This window comes from Dermacentor albipictus, chromosome 1, assembly GCF_038994185.2.
Source record: "Dermacentor albipictus isolate Rhodes 1998 colony chromosome 1, USDA_Dalb.pri_finalv2, whole genome shotgun sequence".
Taxonomy (NCBI): Eukaryota; Metazoa; Arthropoda; class Arachnida; order Ixodida; family Ixodidae; genus Dermacentor; species Dermacentor albipictus.
Window position 1 is genome coordinate 319629646 of NC_091821.1, and position 18246 is coordinate 319647891.

Sequence of the window (18246 nt, forward strand, 5' to 3'; positions counted from 1 at the left end):
ATTCTGTAACCCTAATGGTTCACCGGTTATCATTACGTGACCTGCCCAGCTCCATTTCTCTCTCCAAATGTCCATTACAGTATCGGCTATACCCGTTTGCTCTCTGATCCACACCACTATCTTTCTGTCTCTTAATGTTACGCCCAACATTCTTCGTTCCATCACTCTTTGCGCAGTCCTTAACTTCTTCTCGAGCTGCTTTGTCAGACTCCAAAGTTTCTGCTCTATTTGTTAGCGTTGGTAAATTTCACTGCTTGTACGCCTTTTTTTTCCCATGATGATGGTAAGCTTCCAGTCAGGAGCTGCCGCATGTCTGCCGTATGTACTTCAACCCATTTTTATTCTGTAATTTCCTTCTCATGATCAGGATCCCCTGTGAGCAATTGACCCTATTGATCATTATATTTGTCTTTTGCATACTAATGTTCAACCCCACTCTTACAGTCACTCTGTTAAGGTCCTCAATCACTTGTTGAAACTCGTCCCCAGTGTTGCTGAACAGGCCAGTGTCATCTGCAAACCTAAGCTTGCTGAGATGTTCGCCGTTGATCCTTACTCCTAAGCCTTCCCAGTTTAAATACTTGAATACTTCTTCCAAGCATGCTTTGAATAGCATTGGAGAGATTGTATCTCATTGTCCGACCCCTTTCTCTATGGATATGTTCTTAGTTTTCTTGTGGAAAATTAACGTAGCCGTGGAATCTCTGTACATACTTTCCAAAATATTTACGTAAGCGTCCTGTACTCCTTGCTTACGTAATGCCTCTATGACTGTTGGTATCCCGACTGAACCAAATGTCTTTTCGTAATCTATGAAAGCCATGTAGAGGGGCTGACTGTACTCTGCGGATTTCTCGATTTCCTGATTGATGAAGTTGGATGAGATCCATCGTAGGATGTCCCATCCTGAAGCCAGCCTGTTCCCTTGGTTGACTGAAGTCCAGTGTTGCCTTTATTATATTGTAGATTATTTTGGTGAATATTTGAAGTAATACTGGAAGTAAGCTAATGGGCCTATAAGTTTTGAATTATTTACCATCTCCCCTTTTGTGGATTAGTATAATATTGGCATTCTTCTAGTTCTCCGGGACAGTTAAAGTTGATAGAGCGTTCGTATAAAGGGCCGTCAGTTTTTCAAGTTATATATCTCCTGCATCTTTGTTTAAATTTACTGTTATCCCATTTTCTCCTGCCGCTCTTCCCCGTTTGATGTCTTGGAAGGCCCTTCTAACTTCATCACTAGTTATAGAAGGAGCCTCTGTAACTTGTTCATTCTTACTTCATATGGAGGTATCTTGGCTACTCTGGGTACTGTGCAGTTCAGTATAGAATTCTTCCGATGCTTTTACTATATCTTCGAGATTGCTGATGATATTGCCGGCCTTATCTTTCAGTGCATACATATTGGCTTGCCGTATGCCAAGTTTCCTTCTCCCTTATTTCATGCTGCGTCAATTTTTTACTGCTTCCTCAGTCTTTGTTACGTTTTAATTTCGAATATCCCATATTTTCTCCTTGTGATCAGTTTTGACAGTTCAGCGAATTTTATCTGATCTGTCGAGTTGCACACTTTCATTCTTTGTCGTTTCTTTATTAGGTCCTTTGTTACTTGGGAGTGCTTACCTACTGGTTGCTTGGTGCCTTCCCTCCCACTTCAACTGCTGCTTCTGAAGAAAGCTTAGTAACGGTTTCATTCATTACCTATATGTCATATTCATCTCTCAGTTCTAAGGCTGCATATTTTTTTGCAAGTACCAACCTCATTTGGTCTGATTTTACCCTTACTGCGTCTAAGTTGGCCTGTTCCTTCCTGATCAATTTTACTCTTTCTCTCTTAGAACTGAGGTATATCCTAGACCTGAGTAACCTATAATAACTGTACTTTACCCTAACTAACACTTCTACACCATGCACCATGCTCGGATTGGCAGAAAGTATGGTCTATTTCATTTCTTGTTTCACCATTAGGGCTTTTCCAGGTTCGCTTTCTCTTGCTACGCTTCCCGAAGAAGGTGTTCCTTATGTGCGAATTATACCAGCATATCTCTTCTAGGGTTCCTGGAATCGACGTGGTAGTTGCCAATTGCATGTTCACCAGCTTGCTTTTCTCCCACTTTTGCATTGAAGTCGCCCATTACTGCAATAACTGAGTTTGCACATTTCTCATCGCTAATTCAACATTTTCATGAAGCTGGTCTGCTTCAAGATCATGGTGGGTCGAGGTTGGAGTGCATGTTTGTACTACCTTTAATCTACACCTCTTATTAAGTTTTATTATGGCTACTGCTACCCTCTCATTAATGCTGTAGAATTCGTCAATGTGGCGCGCTAAATCCTTATGGATTACGATTCCTACCCCGTATTGCTTCTTATCTGTGAGGGCTCCATAGAAGAGGACGTGGCCGTTAGTTAGCACCGGATAAGCATTACCAGTTCTAATCTCGCTAAGGCCAATGATATCCCAAACAATGCCTGATCGTTTCTCAAAGAGTCCTGCTAAGCTAGCTTCACTCGAGAGAGTTCGGGCGTTAAAGTTAGCACCGAGTAAATACGGTGTTTTCCCTAAAGGAAACAACCAGGAAGTGAAAAGGAGGCCCATTTGTTCCTTTACGAAGCATCGTGGTTGAGATACGTTCGCTTTAATTATACAATCTACTATATACGCTTTAACGAATGTAGGCGCGATCTTGCACTTGTTCACGCCGTGACAGGCTGCAATTATGAACGACCACCGCTATTTCTAAAACTACACTTTTTTACAACGAAAAATAGATTTCAAATTAGAATACACTGCACCGGGCTGTAACAAAGAAAAGAAAATGAGATAATGATAGAGAGTCGTAGATAGGACAGAACAAAAATGTCAAAGAAAAACTTGAGCAGTACTTCCCGCTTGCAGTCACTGAATAGTGCCAAGCGTATTACGTAGCTTGTGTCTTTGAATTTTCATTTTTTGTTGCTGTTTGTCTGAACAGCGCGATGGCTTTAACTAAGGACGGGATAAAAGACTAAGGGACCTCTAGAAGTTGGGGGAGGGGTGCGGAGGGAGGGGGAGTTACGGCGTTAAACTGTACTTGCGGACAGGCTCTGTTCAAACGCTTCACCTACGCATGGCAATTAGGCAAAATTTACATCGTCCTCATTAGTTAAACGCCGGCAATGTGGATGATGTTGGAAAAAGAAATAACGTACAGAATCTTGGTTTGAGCTAGTTGGTGGGTCATAGTTCTATGAAGTTCATGGCACAAACTAGACGAACACAAAGAGCACAATGACAGGATGGGCGCTCGTCCTCTCATTGTGTTCATTGTCTTCCTCGAATTTGCACCATGAATTTCTTAGAAATAACATATGCTTAAGTAAGACGCGAATCAGACTAGATAAGGCACCGTACCGAAGTACTGTCGTAAAATGAAGTCTGAATATAGCAGATATAAAAGGGAAGGGAAGGACAAAAAGAACAGGGCAGCCGCACCTCCAGGGATAATGAATGGCAGTCCATGACGGGGTCGGTCAAATATATGAAATGTTCTAAGCCCCGTCTTCATTAGTCGCTAGCATGTTCCTGCAATAATTGGTAAAGCTTCGCTAATCCGTCCAGTGGTAAGTGAACCACAGAGAGAAGCAGTTTAACCCTGTTCGACATATCGAGGGCGTAAAAAATGTTTTGAGTGATTGCCGGTAGTTGTATTTTAAATTAAACACATTGTGTTTATACTGTGATATAGTATTTTCAAGTCAACACAGCACGATGTGAATACAACTTGTATTTATATTGCCTAAGCAGAACATTTGCCTGTTCCCTGCAATACACTTTTTTATTAACATGTTCTCTACTGCATAGAAGTGCACTTGAATCGAAAAAAAACGAAAAAAAGAATAGGGAACTGCCTAGTTGGAACAGTCGGAATGAATTCATACTTTATGCAAAGTGATGACGCTTAACGTCCCCGGCCAATACGCTCGCCGTGAGATACGCGATAGTAGCGAGATTCGGATCAATCTCTACCGCTTGGTATTCTTTAACGTGCACTCAAAGCACAACAGATGAGAGTTCCTGCAGTTCCAGCTACCGTGATTGAGAACACATAAACCCGCGACTAGCAGTATAAGCCAGTGAGCAATTGCAGTGGGACGTACAGCCGTGAGGAAAAGTGCACGGACTAGGGGAGCGCGTGTCAAGCTGCATCGGTCCGCCATCTTCTGGAGCACTGCCTCCTGTCGAGACTAGCACTCGAGCGACGGAATGGATGCGCGCCCCATCATATCTCCCGGCATTTCATGTTGCCTTTCTCAACGAGCTACGCTGCCCGTCGACCAAATGGTCAACGGGCAGCCACCTATGCCACTTGCTCAGTTCCGGCACATCCGTGGCGCTGTTTCCCCGAGTGACTGCGCTAGAGCTGTCTCGCGCGTATACATCGCTCATCGCATTTTTTCGGTTACTGCGCAGCCTATGGCACCTGTTCGTGACTGGCACAAGATACCTCGTTTCTTACGGCTGCGCTGCAGCCTTATGTTACTGGAAACGCTTCCAATACTTGCTGCCGTTTATTCTAGCATGGTTTCTCCGTCGCTGTCCTTTGTCGCGCAAAGCGATTGCAACAGCGTATACAGACACTTCAATCTATGAAAGCAGCCGCAGCACGTCGCTGGAGAATATTGGAAACGCTTCCGATAGAACCACGACGCAGTAAAGAGAAAGCATTTTTTCCGTGTCATCAAAAGACTCGAGAGAAGTCGGTAGGCCGCGCGTTAACAGAAGAAATTCAATTCACAGCGGCGCAGATATGACGGATCAGAAGGAGCGGCACAATAAGCTTCCGTCCGTTGAATGTTTTGTGAACAAGCAACGTAAGTCTTCAAGGAAAGCAGCATGACAGGCTGTCACATTTGACGGAATTGGCATGCACACCGGCGCCCGAGCGGCACTCTCGACAGCCTGCACCGAATCGAAAGATGGCGCATCGATGCAGTTTGGCACGCGCTTCCGTGATATGCATACTTTTGCCGCACGGGTGTACGTCATCAAGTAATCAACGGAAGATGCGAAACCCTCCACTGCTTCTGTTTCTCATGCTGCCTTACCTCTTTGCTTCGATATTAATGCAATAGAACTATTCGCATACCTCGCATAGTTTGTAAGTATCCGCCTGATGAATTATGTGGGCCGAACTCAAGGATAGCAGAGTGTGGGTGTAGGCCAATTGGTGAGTCATGATTTTGGGAAGTTGCCGCAAGCAAAACACGAGACTTGAAGGAAGATCGTGTTGTCCCTTCCTTCAAGTCTGGTGTTTTGCTTGCGGCAACCTCCCAAAATGTAACTCAAAGGCAGTTCTAAAAATGTTGAAAAAAGGACGCATGTTGAATCAGCCACTTTGAGCCACTGAAGTAAATTGTGAAAGTAGCGGTTAGTGGTAAGTGGCAATGTAAATATTATCTGTGTGTCAGTCCTGGTGTAAGTTGAAGTCATAAGACAGGATCGTGTCACACGATCGTGTGGATGGAAGCGAGAGTCTGCTGTGTCTGGTAGATCTTAGTGTATCAGTTGTCACTTGACGACTTAATGAGCGGTATTGACTCGCGACATCGCTATCGAGTCCATGTAAATGCGCACTGTGCCTGCTGACCTTCTCCACGCACAGCTTAGTCCGCGTATCTTTTCTGATAATCAGGCAGCGGTCCAGCCGCCACTAAATGCCCGTATTTGACGGCGTCCAGCGTCATACGTGAGATGGTCGATTTGCACTATACAAGTGTATACATATGAAGAAAAAAATTGAGACAAATATCTGTCCTAGTTAGCGACACCTGAAACACTTCATTCCTATTCCGATCCGCCCACAAAGGTGGATCTGAATAAAGTGTGCAGTCATACGTAGAGAATTGTGCGTCACTTCCAGGCGAAATGTTCTGATGAAGTGCCGATTATTAGGGTATAATGTAGAAAATCATCGAATTCGTGCTCTTGCCCAAGGACAGCAATAAAGACAGCAGTAAAGTACATACACTTAAGCCCGTACTTAGAACAGTGCAGAAATTCTCACGCTCAAAGCTACCCAATGCTCTGGCGTAGTTATCTGTAGAGGAGCTGCCGAAAACGGCAAAATAAAGAGGGAGCGTTTTTAGAAGAGGACAGCTTCTAATGTAAAGGCAATGCGAAAGGTAAGAAAAAAAAAGGAAGACATGAGATATCACTTTAAAAGAGCTATAAAAATCGGTGTGTGAAAGTGCGAACAGGTCGCCTAGCGGAAATTTAGCTTTCACACTAAAATTTTTGATAAACAAGCAAAAGGGAAAACTTCTGAAACTTCTGAACGGAACATGCTATCCAGTAACGGAAAGTAATTGAAAACACTAAAAGGAAAGAGAAACACACTTGGAAACTGGATACGCGAGTAGCATTGGTAAAACTTTGTGCCGAGCTTCAGCGTAGCAAAAGTCTGCCGAAGTTGAAAAAAAAAAAGAGACCGACGACTAAGAAGAAACGGCAGCGATGTATGGCTGGAATTCGAACCCACTGTCAATTTTTCCCCTCCTAGTTTGTGTGTGCTCTTAATGCCTGGATTCTGGCGACGCCACTTGGATCCCTTTTCAATGTTCTGGAAGCGTAGCAGAATTCCGGACAGGTCGGCGACCGACGGCTCACCAAAGGCGATCGCGGAAGAGGAAGCCATTTCCGCGAGGATCGCAAGCAGGGAACGTCTGACCGAAACGAAGAACGGAGATGGAAAAGAAAATGATCAGTGCTGACAATACCGCTGCTGTGTGACGTCCACTGTCATACGTCGGTTCTTGTATCTTTTCTCTGAGTCTATCACGTAGTTCAATGTTTCCGTCGCATAGAAGACCAAGTCGCACGACATCTAATAAGGAAGATGGTTCGCGAGGACGGAAGCATGTCATTGAGGAACCTGACGACGTGCATATAAGAAGAAATAAAAAAGCAATATTACCACGTGAAAAGCACGAACTGGAAGCCTCGGCAAGAGAGCGACAAGTAAGACCATGCACAAGGAAGAAAATCGATCTGATAAGTGAAGAATCTTGACTGCACTTTTTATGCGGTCAGCTTTATAGCGAGTCCCCGTTTTCCCTTCGCTATACGTGTTCTTGCCTGCGCACAATCAGATCACGACTCGGTTCCGGACCGACGTCGTCTGAAGGAAATAAGGGGCCTTCCCTATGACGAGCGCTAGAGCGAACAGCGGTCGCGGGTCCACAATCCGCAAATATTGCGGCCCCATTGTCTCCGCCTGCAATGCAGCTTGACACAATGGCCCCCTAAGTGAAGAACTGCGGAAACTTTTCTACGAACTTGGCGAGAAAGTTACGGGAAAGCTAGAAAAGTTATACCGTCACCAATAGTGGGGATCTTTGGAGAGGAATATACTCAGAGATTCGAATGTATTTCTTGGCAGTGGTGATCCTAACAGTACTGTTCACTTACCGCAAGCGCACAAATCTGTGAAGGTTTCATCGATAGCGAGGTGATTGTCTGAATAACATAATGTTAATAAATGTCTTCGTGGTGAAACCTATTAGGACCGATGAGATAGCTCTGATAAACTATCAATAATAGTTAATTGACGCCGCGGTTGAAAGGGTGCTCCACGTCCATGAACGTTTCCAGGGCTAGATATACTGCAAAAATGCCTAAGAAAGGAAACTGGAGTATGGCCGCTACGGGGGTCCAATTGATACCGCACATCACCCGTAATGAGCAACATGTGAGTTGCGCTCCCAGTTGGAGCAAATGATCGTTTCATCTGCTTTAATTTACCTGTTAATTACTATTTCCACATCAGAAATAAACATAACATTCAATTTATCCTATGATTTCTCTGACCTCGTTATCTATTGTCTCCATATTCTGATACAGACAATAGTTATATTCTCATTTACCTGAGTAACGACAAGGATATGATCTGTTGTTAAATATCTTTTTCCAACGCTGGGCTGTTCTGTGGGCTTATTGAAGTAAAGTATTGAGCCTATTCTATAAAAGAGTACTTTAGTCAGTACGTTATACAATTATAAAGCAACCTAAGTCATTTGATTCAATCGAGATACCAGCAATTATAGAGGCATTACGTAAGCAAGGAGCACATGACGCTTACGTAAATCTTGGAAAGTATCTACACAGTCTCCACGGCTACTTTGATTCTCCACAAGAAAAGCAGGAACACACGTATAAAGAAAGGGGTCAGACAAGGAGACGAAATCTCTCCAATGCTATTCACCACATGCTTGGAATAAGTATTCAAGCTATTAAACTGGGAAATGCTGAGGAGTGTGTGTCCACGGCGAATATCTCAGCAACCTTAGATTTGCAAATTTCATTATCCTGTTCAGCAACAGTGTGGACGAGTTACAACAAAAGATTGAGGACCTGAACAAGAGAGTATAAGAGTGGGGTTGAAGATTAAAATGCAGAAGACAAAGATAATGATGAATAGCCAGGCAAGGGAACAAGCGTTCAGGATCGCGAGTCAGCCTCTAGAGTCTGAGTTGAGTTGAGTTGAGTTGTTTTAGGCTACTGGTGGGATTAGCCTTGCAGTTGCTGCCGGAAATTGCTCCACCGTAGCGACAGTTAAAATAAATAAACCACATAATCAGACACAGACCTCCCAATTACAAATCTTGGAATTCGGGTCCCTCAAGAACACAGGACTACCTCACCGTTCTCTTCAGGACATTGTTTTCCCGCGCGGGAACCGGTTGTGTAGGAAAGAGGTCTCTCGCCTTCTGTTAAATTACCTACAGGACAGGGATTTGGCTTCCACATGGTGAAGTGAGGAGTGACCATTTGTAATTGGGAGGTCTAGGGTCTGTGAAGGAGCAGGTTTACCTGGGTCAATTACTCACAGGAGACCCTGATCATGCGAAAGAAATTTATAGAAGAATAAAAATGGTTTGGACTGCATTTAGCAGACATTGTCAGATCCTGACTGGAAGCTTACCATTATTATTAGGGAGAAAGATGTACAATCAATGCATTCTTGTGGTGCCAACATATGGGGCAGAAACTTCGAGACTGACAAAGAAGCTCGAAAAGAAGTTAAGGATGGCGTGAAGAGCGATGGAACGAAGAATGTTAGGCGTAACGTTAAGAGACAGGAAAAGAGCGGTGTGGATCATAGAGCAAACAGGCATAGCCGATATTTTAATTTACATTATGATAAATAAATGGAGCTGGGCAGGCCATGTAATGCGTAGGTCAGGTAACCGGTGGACCATTAGGGTTATAGAATGGGTGCCAAGAGAAGGGCAGCGCAGTCGAGGACGGCAGAAGACTAGGTGGGGTGATGAAAATACGAAATTCGCAGGCGCTAGTTGGAATCGATTAGCGCAGGTCAGGGGCAGTGGGAGATAGCAGAGAGGCCTTTGTCCCGCAGTGGACATAAAATATGCTGCTGCTGCTGCTGCTCACGACGATGATGAAAGAGCTGCATTGCTTAATCTTTTAAGGTCTCACTTTTTATCGATTAATATCTTGGCAATGTTCCAAGTCTGTGGTATACCTAAAGCGATGAGGAATTGCTTGGAGAGGGTTGCAAGATATTCGGGTACAATGTCTCCTCCATGTTGAATCAGATGGCCTCTTAGTCTCACTTTTCGTGCTGATCTTCCATTGCACATGTCTTGGAAAACCCATCTGTAGCTCATATGTAACACATCTGCACGTACACATAGAACTTGAAAAACTTATGAACAACAAGGTCTAAGCTTGTTAGCCGTATGGCTGTTCAACTCACACAATACAATACAACTTCATAAAAGAAAGCACTTGTGCTGCTCTTTTAGATCCTGGAATTGAGGATGACTTTACCTCGCATATCTTTGATCGCTTACATCTTGCTGCTGCTAACGTAAATTCTAATTATTGAGAATTTCAATCTCCCTTTGAAGCTTTGTATACATGTAAATGCAAGCTCTGCATCTTGCTTAGGTTGACTCTCTTCAATGTACAGTCAACAGCAAAAGTTTGCGGGATGCGCGAGCGCGTGGCAAAGCAACCCTCCTCCCATTCTAGCGGTGAACACCTGGTGTCGAGACCGATGTCTGCACGCACGCGCGTCCCTCCGAGACTGTGAGCGTGCATGTTTCCGCGCTTCCTCTTTGCGTACATGGAGATATCCGAATGTAGCCGCGAGGTATGCCTCTTGCGATATGCGCCGTGGCGGCTTCGACGGGCAGAACTTCGTTTATACAACGGAAATCAATTGTCGATTTTCGTCTTGCCGGTCTCCTTCTATAGAGCGCGTCTTCTGCCACGCTCTTCTGCGGTAGAACGCATCGTTCGTAAAAAGAAAGAAACAACAAAGATTGGCCACAAGAAGGTGCAGCCCAGAAAAAAAAATGACTTGTTGCGTTCGCCACCGGGCCGGCCCTATGCGTCAGCGCTCGTGACTCGTCAAAAAGCGGCCGCAGTGGCGCCCGCAAGTGCACGCTTCTAAATACGTTTCACACAGTTTCGCCCGTCGAAGCCGCCACAGCGCATATCACAAGAGGGCTACCTCGCGGCTACATTCGTATATCGCCGGGCACGCAAGGAGGAAGCGCGGAAACATGCATGCTTGCAGTATCGGAGGGACGCGCATGCGTGCAGGCGTCGGTCTCGACCCCAGGGGTCACCGCTCGTCGAAGGGAGGTCGCTTTGCCACGCGTTCGCGCATCCCGCAAGCTTTTGCTGTTGACTGTACTTAATTCAATACATTTACGTTCGTAAAAGACTCACGTTTATAGAAGAGACTGTCGAAGCACTCTTGAAACATCGCGTTCCGACATTCGGACAAAAACAAACAAACAGAAGAAAGAAAGAAAGGGTGAAGGTCCGTATTAAAAATAACGTTCTTACGCCATAAGTGTTCGTGAGAGCGGCTTCCTGATAATAATAATCTTGGACATACTATGTCTGAAGGATGTCGGCCAAAAGCAAAATGTACAGTGTCGATCACACTTGTCTAGAGTGGCCCGAAGGCTGCTCCGCACTGCGCCTGCGACGCCTAGCGACAAGCACCGGGTTCGAGATGTGTTGGCCGATAGCGCCACGCGCGTGGAGGCTGCGGCATTCGCGGGCGGCCAAGATACAGGCCTGCGTGATTTGCGGGTCGCGAGCACCGGCTTTTTGTCACTGGACGAGCACTGCCAGCTGAGCTGCGAGCGTGACACGGCTAGAATGCTGCGGCCTGTATCTTGGCTGCCCGCGAATGCCGCAGCGTCCACGCGCGTGGCGCTATCGGCCAACACATCTCGAACCCAGGGCTTGTCGCTAGGCGTCGCAGGCGCAGTGCGGAGCAGCCTTCGGGCCACTCTAGACAAGTGTGATCGACACTGTACTTAGTAACGCCGGCCTTGTGAAATTCACTGCTATTTTTGTTCAGATGACAGGTTTGCTCAACCACACCATGTGCTCCTTCAACCTGCGCTGCTGTACCACCGCGAACTGCAACACGCTACCTCTGTCAACTTTAACGCCTGCTATATCTATTGCATCTTTTTTTCTGAAGTAACCGTGTGTTTACACAGATACAATGGTATCTGTTTTTGATAGTTTAAAGCGCTAGTTTGTAGTCTCTAATATCAAGCGTTTATAGAGAGAGAGAGAATGAAGAAGAAAGGCAGGGAGGTTAACCAGATATGAGTTTCCGGTTTGCTACCCTACACTGGGGATGTGGGATAGGGGTTAAAAAGATGACAGAGAGGAAAACGCAAAAAAAAAACGAACGCGCACACATGGAGACACACACACAAAAGGCGTTCCAGTTAAAGTCGTTCACACAGGCCGGTAGATGGAAAGAAGCGCAAAAGCGCTTGCACGGCCTTCTTCTGTGACGGTAGGTCCTTTCGATGTTGCAGAATTCTTTTTTCGGATAGCGGTTGGTCGTCCAGTTGGTCAAGTTCGTTGCTAAGGCATGCCCTCTGTGGACTATACTGCGGGCAGGTGCACAAAATATGGCCAATTGATTCTTCATGGCCGCAGTGGTCACAGGTTGGGGTGTCGGTCATCCCTGCGCGGAAGGCATAGGCTTTAGTAAAGGCAACGCCCAACCAAAGTCGATATAAAAGCGTGGCGTCTCTACGGCGAAGCTGCGATGGCGCTCGAAGACTTAATGTTGGATCAAGTGAGTACAGTCGCGGATTTCTTAAATGTGGCTCATTCCACTGCGACGCGGTGCACTGCCGGGCAAGTAGGCGGAGCTTCCGTGCCGCGTCAGTTCTCGAAAGAGGAATTGGGACGTGGCGCTCCTCAGTATGGGCTGAGCGGGCAGCGTGATCCGCCCGTTCATTGCCGATAATCTCGCAGTAACTTCGAAGCCACTGAAAGGTTATTTCGTGGCCTGCATCACTTATATGGTGTAATGTCTTTGTAATATGGAATATTAGTTGTTCGTGCGGTCCGCGTCGTAAAGGTGACAGTAGAGACTGCAGTGCCGCCTTCGAATCACAGAATATTGTCCATTTGTGTGGCGGTACGCTGCGAGCTCTGCTGCCGTCGATGTTGTCGCGTGGGTCGTCTTAAATTTGATTGTTGTAGCTTTCGCTGGTATGACGATTGCCGCCACGGAGCTGAATTTGGGAAGGACTTTGGAGCTGCTCCAGCGGCCCTTTTACGATTTCAGAATGTTTCTAACTTCGCAGCACATTTAGCTTTTGGACAAGGGCGGGACGGAACACAGAGAAGCGCGGTGAACATTTCGTCTAGAAACGCGAAGCGGAGCCACATAAGAATGCATATCGATTAGATAGCAGTTGAATCAGACTGCGTAATTTATGCAGGAACTAGCGCATTGAGAAACACTTTATGCAGGAGGAGTCTGGTTCGACGCGCAGTCTGTGCGATAGACTCTGGCTTCGGTCGGCCATATCTTGCTGTTTTAGCGCCGCAACGTTCACTTGGTGAGAGGCGTGCCCCGATGAAAACGGGCACAATTTCGTTCTGCGCTGTTCATGAATGAGAATGCCCCGCGAAATGAGGCATTCAAGGTCGTAAACGAAGCAGCAACTCTCCACCTATATCGCCTACAACACGTGCGGGCTCGCTAATCACTCGGCATGCATTGGGGCACGCGGGGCTCGCGTACGTGCCCGAGCGCAATCAAGTGGGGAAGTGCAGAAAGGCGTAGCGCTCGAACCCGCTCGATGGCGAAAAACGCTGACTAGGCATACATACTAAAGTATGTATGCAGACGGCCACTTGTGCTGCGTTGACAAATAGGCGAGGACGCACGAAAATTGCTGTCGAAAGCAAGTACTGTATACTGATCTTCGTGGGAAGTAGGAAACAACGGAGGCCCGGTATCTTGAGCGAAAAAGAGGAATAAAGAAACGGAACAATACCAGCGCAAACTTGTATGCAACGGGTAAGCATGTTATAACGAACAGAAGCAAGAAAAAAAAAACATTAGTGTAACCAGGCAGTAGTCAATTCACCTTTAAGCGTTGAATCGACGTGATACGGGCCAGCGAAGAGGAGTGGGAAAGTTCCACGGTGGTGAGGTGCACAGGGCATGCAGAACGCTGCGCGATCGAAGGGCCACCCAGCAGCGCGGGAATAGCGTGCTTGTGTGGGCGCGTGTTGTCCACACCGAAGTATGTGTATACAGTTACAAAGCGCGCGGTGCATTTTCCCGCACCTATGAAGCGTTCGCGTCCCCTGTTCGCCTCCTAAAGGTGGAGTTAATTGTCTGCCGGCGGACTATGATTAACGGAGAGCCGTCTCTTATAACACGAGTGCCAGCGCGGCGCACGCGGTCCAGCGCAGCGTTTTGGGGGCTGAAATTAAAGCGGCTGAAGGCGTAATTATCGGAGCCCCTCGGCGAAACGGGCTACTATGTAGCCACGATGACTCTTTCCTCCCTCTTCGTATACTTTGGTTGTGCGATCCGACGTGCTGCGAAGGTAGGAAGCGCGCGGCGTGCATTTGTCAAGTTATTGATGCCGTTGTTACCGTAAACTCAGAAAAGAACGCCTGCACACACTCTAACGTGCCGTGGCGCGCTCAGTCTGTTGTCAGACTAAGAGCGAAAGGGCAAGTAAAGGGAAAATGCAGGTATGTTTATTGAGAATGTGTTCATTTCGCTACCCTATATGAAGGGAGGGGAGTGGGGAAATAAAGTAAAGGAAGAAAGGAGAGACAGGAATTCAGGTTAGCCAAGTGCAATACACAAGTCCGTTGGCTTCAAGAACTGCAAAGTAAGCCAGTGGTGACGCTTCCGATTCAGCTGGCTTCGCCGTTCTGATATACGCCTTCAGAGGCTTTGTAAATAATTTAATTTTCAAATTATTCTGTGCACAAATATTCCACGAAGCTGCTATACAATGTGTATTTGCGCGGAGCATACCACTGTCGGGAAACTTCGAAGTTGCATCAAAAGTTACCGTTTCCCTCACGAACACCTACCGCGTACACACCACTACTTATTATGGTGAAAAAAAGGCGAGTCAACAGAGCTTGACATTGAAGAAAGACAAGTTTTTCGGCTCATTAGACTGTCTTTTTAAAGCGAAGCTGTCTTTGCCTCTTCCTTCTACTTTTACACTGTTGCTGCTGCTACTATATGGCACACCACGTCGGGGGGCGGTTCAAGCGCGTGTACACATTGAGGAGCGCGGCAGAGAAAAAAAGCAAAGCGAGAAACTCGTTTGGACCTTTGCACCACGTCGAATGTGCATAATACCCTCAGGAGCTTCCTGGGCGACGCACATTAGCTTCTTGACAGCTATCATTACCGGGACGCCCCCCAAGAACATTGCAGAAATTCCAGTGCTTACCTTTCTACTAACGTGCAAGTGCAGGAGGAAGCTTAATAGAATGGTAGAGAGGAGGGGGAGAGGAGGCAGCGAATGGGTAGAACCGATGAACCGACTCTTCGCTCGCAGTTCTCATAGGAGGGGAGGGGGAGGGTACTAGGGAGAACGTGACGTGAGAAGGCTAGGAAACGCTACTGCTATAGCCACCACAGTGGTTGCAGGCAAATGGGGTATATAAATGTTCAAGGTATGGAACGGCACGTATCTGCTATTTCTGAAAAATAAAACCATGCAAACATGTCTAGCGGACAACTTACGCAGGGCGTGCAGAAGCAGAACCGCATTAATTAAAGCGCACCGCAGAGTCTAGGCGACACAACGGAAGCGATCGCACGTCTGATCAACACTTCTACGCCCGCCATGGTAGCTCTGCTGCTGTGGCATTTCTCGACGCCACGGGTTTATCCCCGACCGCAGCAGCGGAATTTCGACAGGGGCGAAGTAAAAGATGCTCGGCTCGTGTACTTAGATTTAGGGGCACGTTAAAGAACACCAAGGTGTCAAAATTAATCCGGAGTCCGCCACTACGGCATGTCTCATAATCCAATTGTGGTTTTGGCTCGTGCAGCCCCGTAATCCAATTAAAGTTTAATACTTCTGCCACGATGCGATGCGCCACGTGAGGCAATGAATATGCTCAGCTCTCTCACAGGTTAAGTATGGCGCCCAACAATGCCTCAAGTAAATAGCTCATCTGTGTATTCTGTGTACGACGCAGGCAAACAGCAGTGCTGCGCGCAAGGTCACGTTTAACATAAACTCCCTATTCTCGTGTTGGACTAAACGTTGATGAATTTAAACATTCGCTGTCAACATCACAGAAAATTTCCCTTACATCGAGCACGTGACACATCTCCATCGAATCTGTGTCACGTGCAATTTCATAAAGTAGACGAAAAAGGTCCTGTAAATGAGGAAATGTTTATTTCGCTCTATATAAATGATAGTTCGGGGCTTTTTGTGCATTCGTCCAACGTTGTGGAACCAGGCAAGCAGCAGTAGTTCCCGCACGAAGCTCCACCGGACGGCATCGGCTGAAGAAAGCAAATTACAAGCATGTGTCATTTCGGTATTCAGCCGTTATAGGAATATGCGTGTAGAGTGGAAACGCGCGAAAGTGGTGAATGGGCGACATTACAAACAAAAGCTATTCGCTGTTACATATATGACGTTGAAAATGCCAGACTCATTCCAAGCCGTACTTTAGGTTATGAATAAAACATCTGATTTCCAAGCATTCCCCCATTCCCGGGCATTATTTCCTGCACTTTGAGAGCACAAATGCACGGGCGACTGTGCGTTTCCAAAGCAACTCGGCCTCAGCCGACGAATTAGTACGCTACATACACAGAGGTGGCCACAACACATGCTCTATGCCAGACCATGTTAGACGCTCGCAGAATGCCTTCTACTTGCACTCAAGAAAAATGCGTGGGTGCAAAGCCTATTTTAAGTCATTCAGAAGACAGAATTTTTGAGTACTTGGTTTTTGAGCTCGTCGGAGTTATGTTCTGCGCGTTCTGCCGGCGCAAGCCTCACACTCCAGTGTTATCACTTAAGAATCGCTCGTCGCGTCTTCGACAAGCATGAGTACCGAAAGAAGGTATATGTTGCGGGGCAGTAGAAAGCGTCACAAACTTCTCGCACTGAGATTCAGTACACAGCAAACTAACTGTAACCATGTCCGTCTTGCCTTTTTGCTAACTGCTTCCCAACACCAGGCCCGGCGAGTGTGCCTCGATAGTATCCTGAAAAGTTGCGAAATTAATTATAATAATTTTGGGGATCAGAGAAGGCGTCACGAACTTGTCGCAGTAAGATTCAGTACACGCGAAATTAACTGTGGCACACAGCCGAGCTGCTTTTCGCTAACAGCATCACAACGCCGGGCATAGCCACTGTGCATGAAAACTAACCCAAGAAGTAACAAAATTAGTTACAATAAAGAAGTGGCTCACAGAAAGCGCCAAAACTTGTACCGGTAAGAATGATTACATGCGAAACTGCGTCACACGGCGAGGTGCTTTTCGCTAACTGCGTCACAAAGTCGGGTGCGGCGAACTTGCCCGAAAGCTACCGGAATAAGTTATAGTAGTGTTGGGGCTCATAGAAAGCGTCGTGAACATCTCCCAGTATTAGTCATTAGCTCAAATTAACTACCCTAGGAAGGCCGAGCTGTTTTTTGCTAACTGCGTCACATGTCTCGGTTCCGTGCTGTAAAAGCCAAAATTGCTTGAAATGTGTCGCCGACTGTCAAACAATATTTCTCACCTTGCCGCTGACCAATAGTGCGGTGGTGCCGTGTGGATGTGCAGAAGAAATGCAAGAACACACCGGGAGCCCAGCAAACATGCTACATCCAAAAGAGGTGGGTCGACGAACAGGCGAAATTCACATGGTCAGCCGGCCACGCTGGCTTCGGTGGCCTGTCTGCCGCATGACGCATGCATGCGTCGCGCCTGGCGTGCCGTTAGCTTGTTGCTAGGTAACGCAAGAAAAATAAGTATAAGTTCATTAATACGCAATATTTTTTAGTTTTAGCGGGAAAGAAAAAAATAAAAGTAAGACGTTCTCGGTAAGTTCATTTCACATTCTTTTTTCCGGTGCTCGCGTGAACTAACGGATGGGATTAGCACTAGCCGTGACGTATTTACTTTTGCCAGTATTCGCCGACTGCCCCCACTTGTTGAATTTCTTTCTGTGAGTGGGCATGAAAAGGCGGCCAGCATGCGGACGTGCAACATGTTGGTTCTTCTGGCGCAGGTTAGTCCACATCCCTCTTTGATCTGTAAACGCTCAAGCAATGTCACTTTGCTGCTTATTTCATTCCCAGGTGTGCTTTCTTGCATTACCTATGAACGTGTACATGTACTTAAACTTCTAATATTAGGTAAAGACGTTGAATTAAACCTCGGGCCCCCTAAGCCCTATCCTGATACACCCAGTAGTGACGTACTGTCTTTGTTGAAAACGCTAACCGAAAAAATGGATAACTATCATGCTGAGGTCATGTCACAGAACAATGAAGTCATGGAAATTCAGAGAAATCTCCAGAAAGAATTGAATGACACAAATGCAGACTAACAGCAGTCGAAGGAAAGATCGAGTCAACTCCAAACGTTACACAGAATGACCTTGCCACCACCTATGACCTATCCACTGTCGTGCGCACTGAAACAGCTACCCTTTCTAGTCGCTTAGATGACTTTGAAGCCAGATCACGAAGCGAGAATCTGATTTTTCACGGTTTTTCTGACCAGCCATCCGAGTCCTCGGCTGATTCAGAAAAAAAAAAGCGTACGTGAGCTCCTATCGTCCGCCCTAAACATACAGCTGTCTGATGAAGCAATTGTTCGTTCACACAGGTTGAGTAAATACGTGCCAAATAAGTGCCGCCGAATTGTGCGGAAGCTTTTAAGCGCTAAGTTC

General features: G+C 46.4%; 2 long non-coding RNA genes across 10 annotated transcripts in view; one reads left to right on the top strand and one right to left on the bottom strand.

Annotated features, from left to right (window-relative positions):
• Nucleotides 1–18246, top strand: part of LOC135903540 (uncharacterized) — a 616847-nt gene that overhangs the window by 273044 nt on the left and 325557 nt on the right. The window lies entirely within an intron of this gene.
• LOC139057359 (uncharacterized) lies at nucleotides 15725–17233 on the bottom strand. The gene is made up of 2 exons (XR_011512709.1): nucleotides 17089–17233; nucleotides 15725–15851 (listed from the first exon to the last, which is right to left on the bottom strand). It is a non-coding gene; the product is annotated as an uncharacterized lncRNA (long non-coding RNA).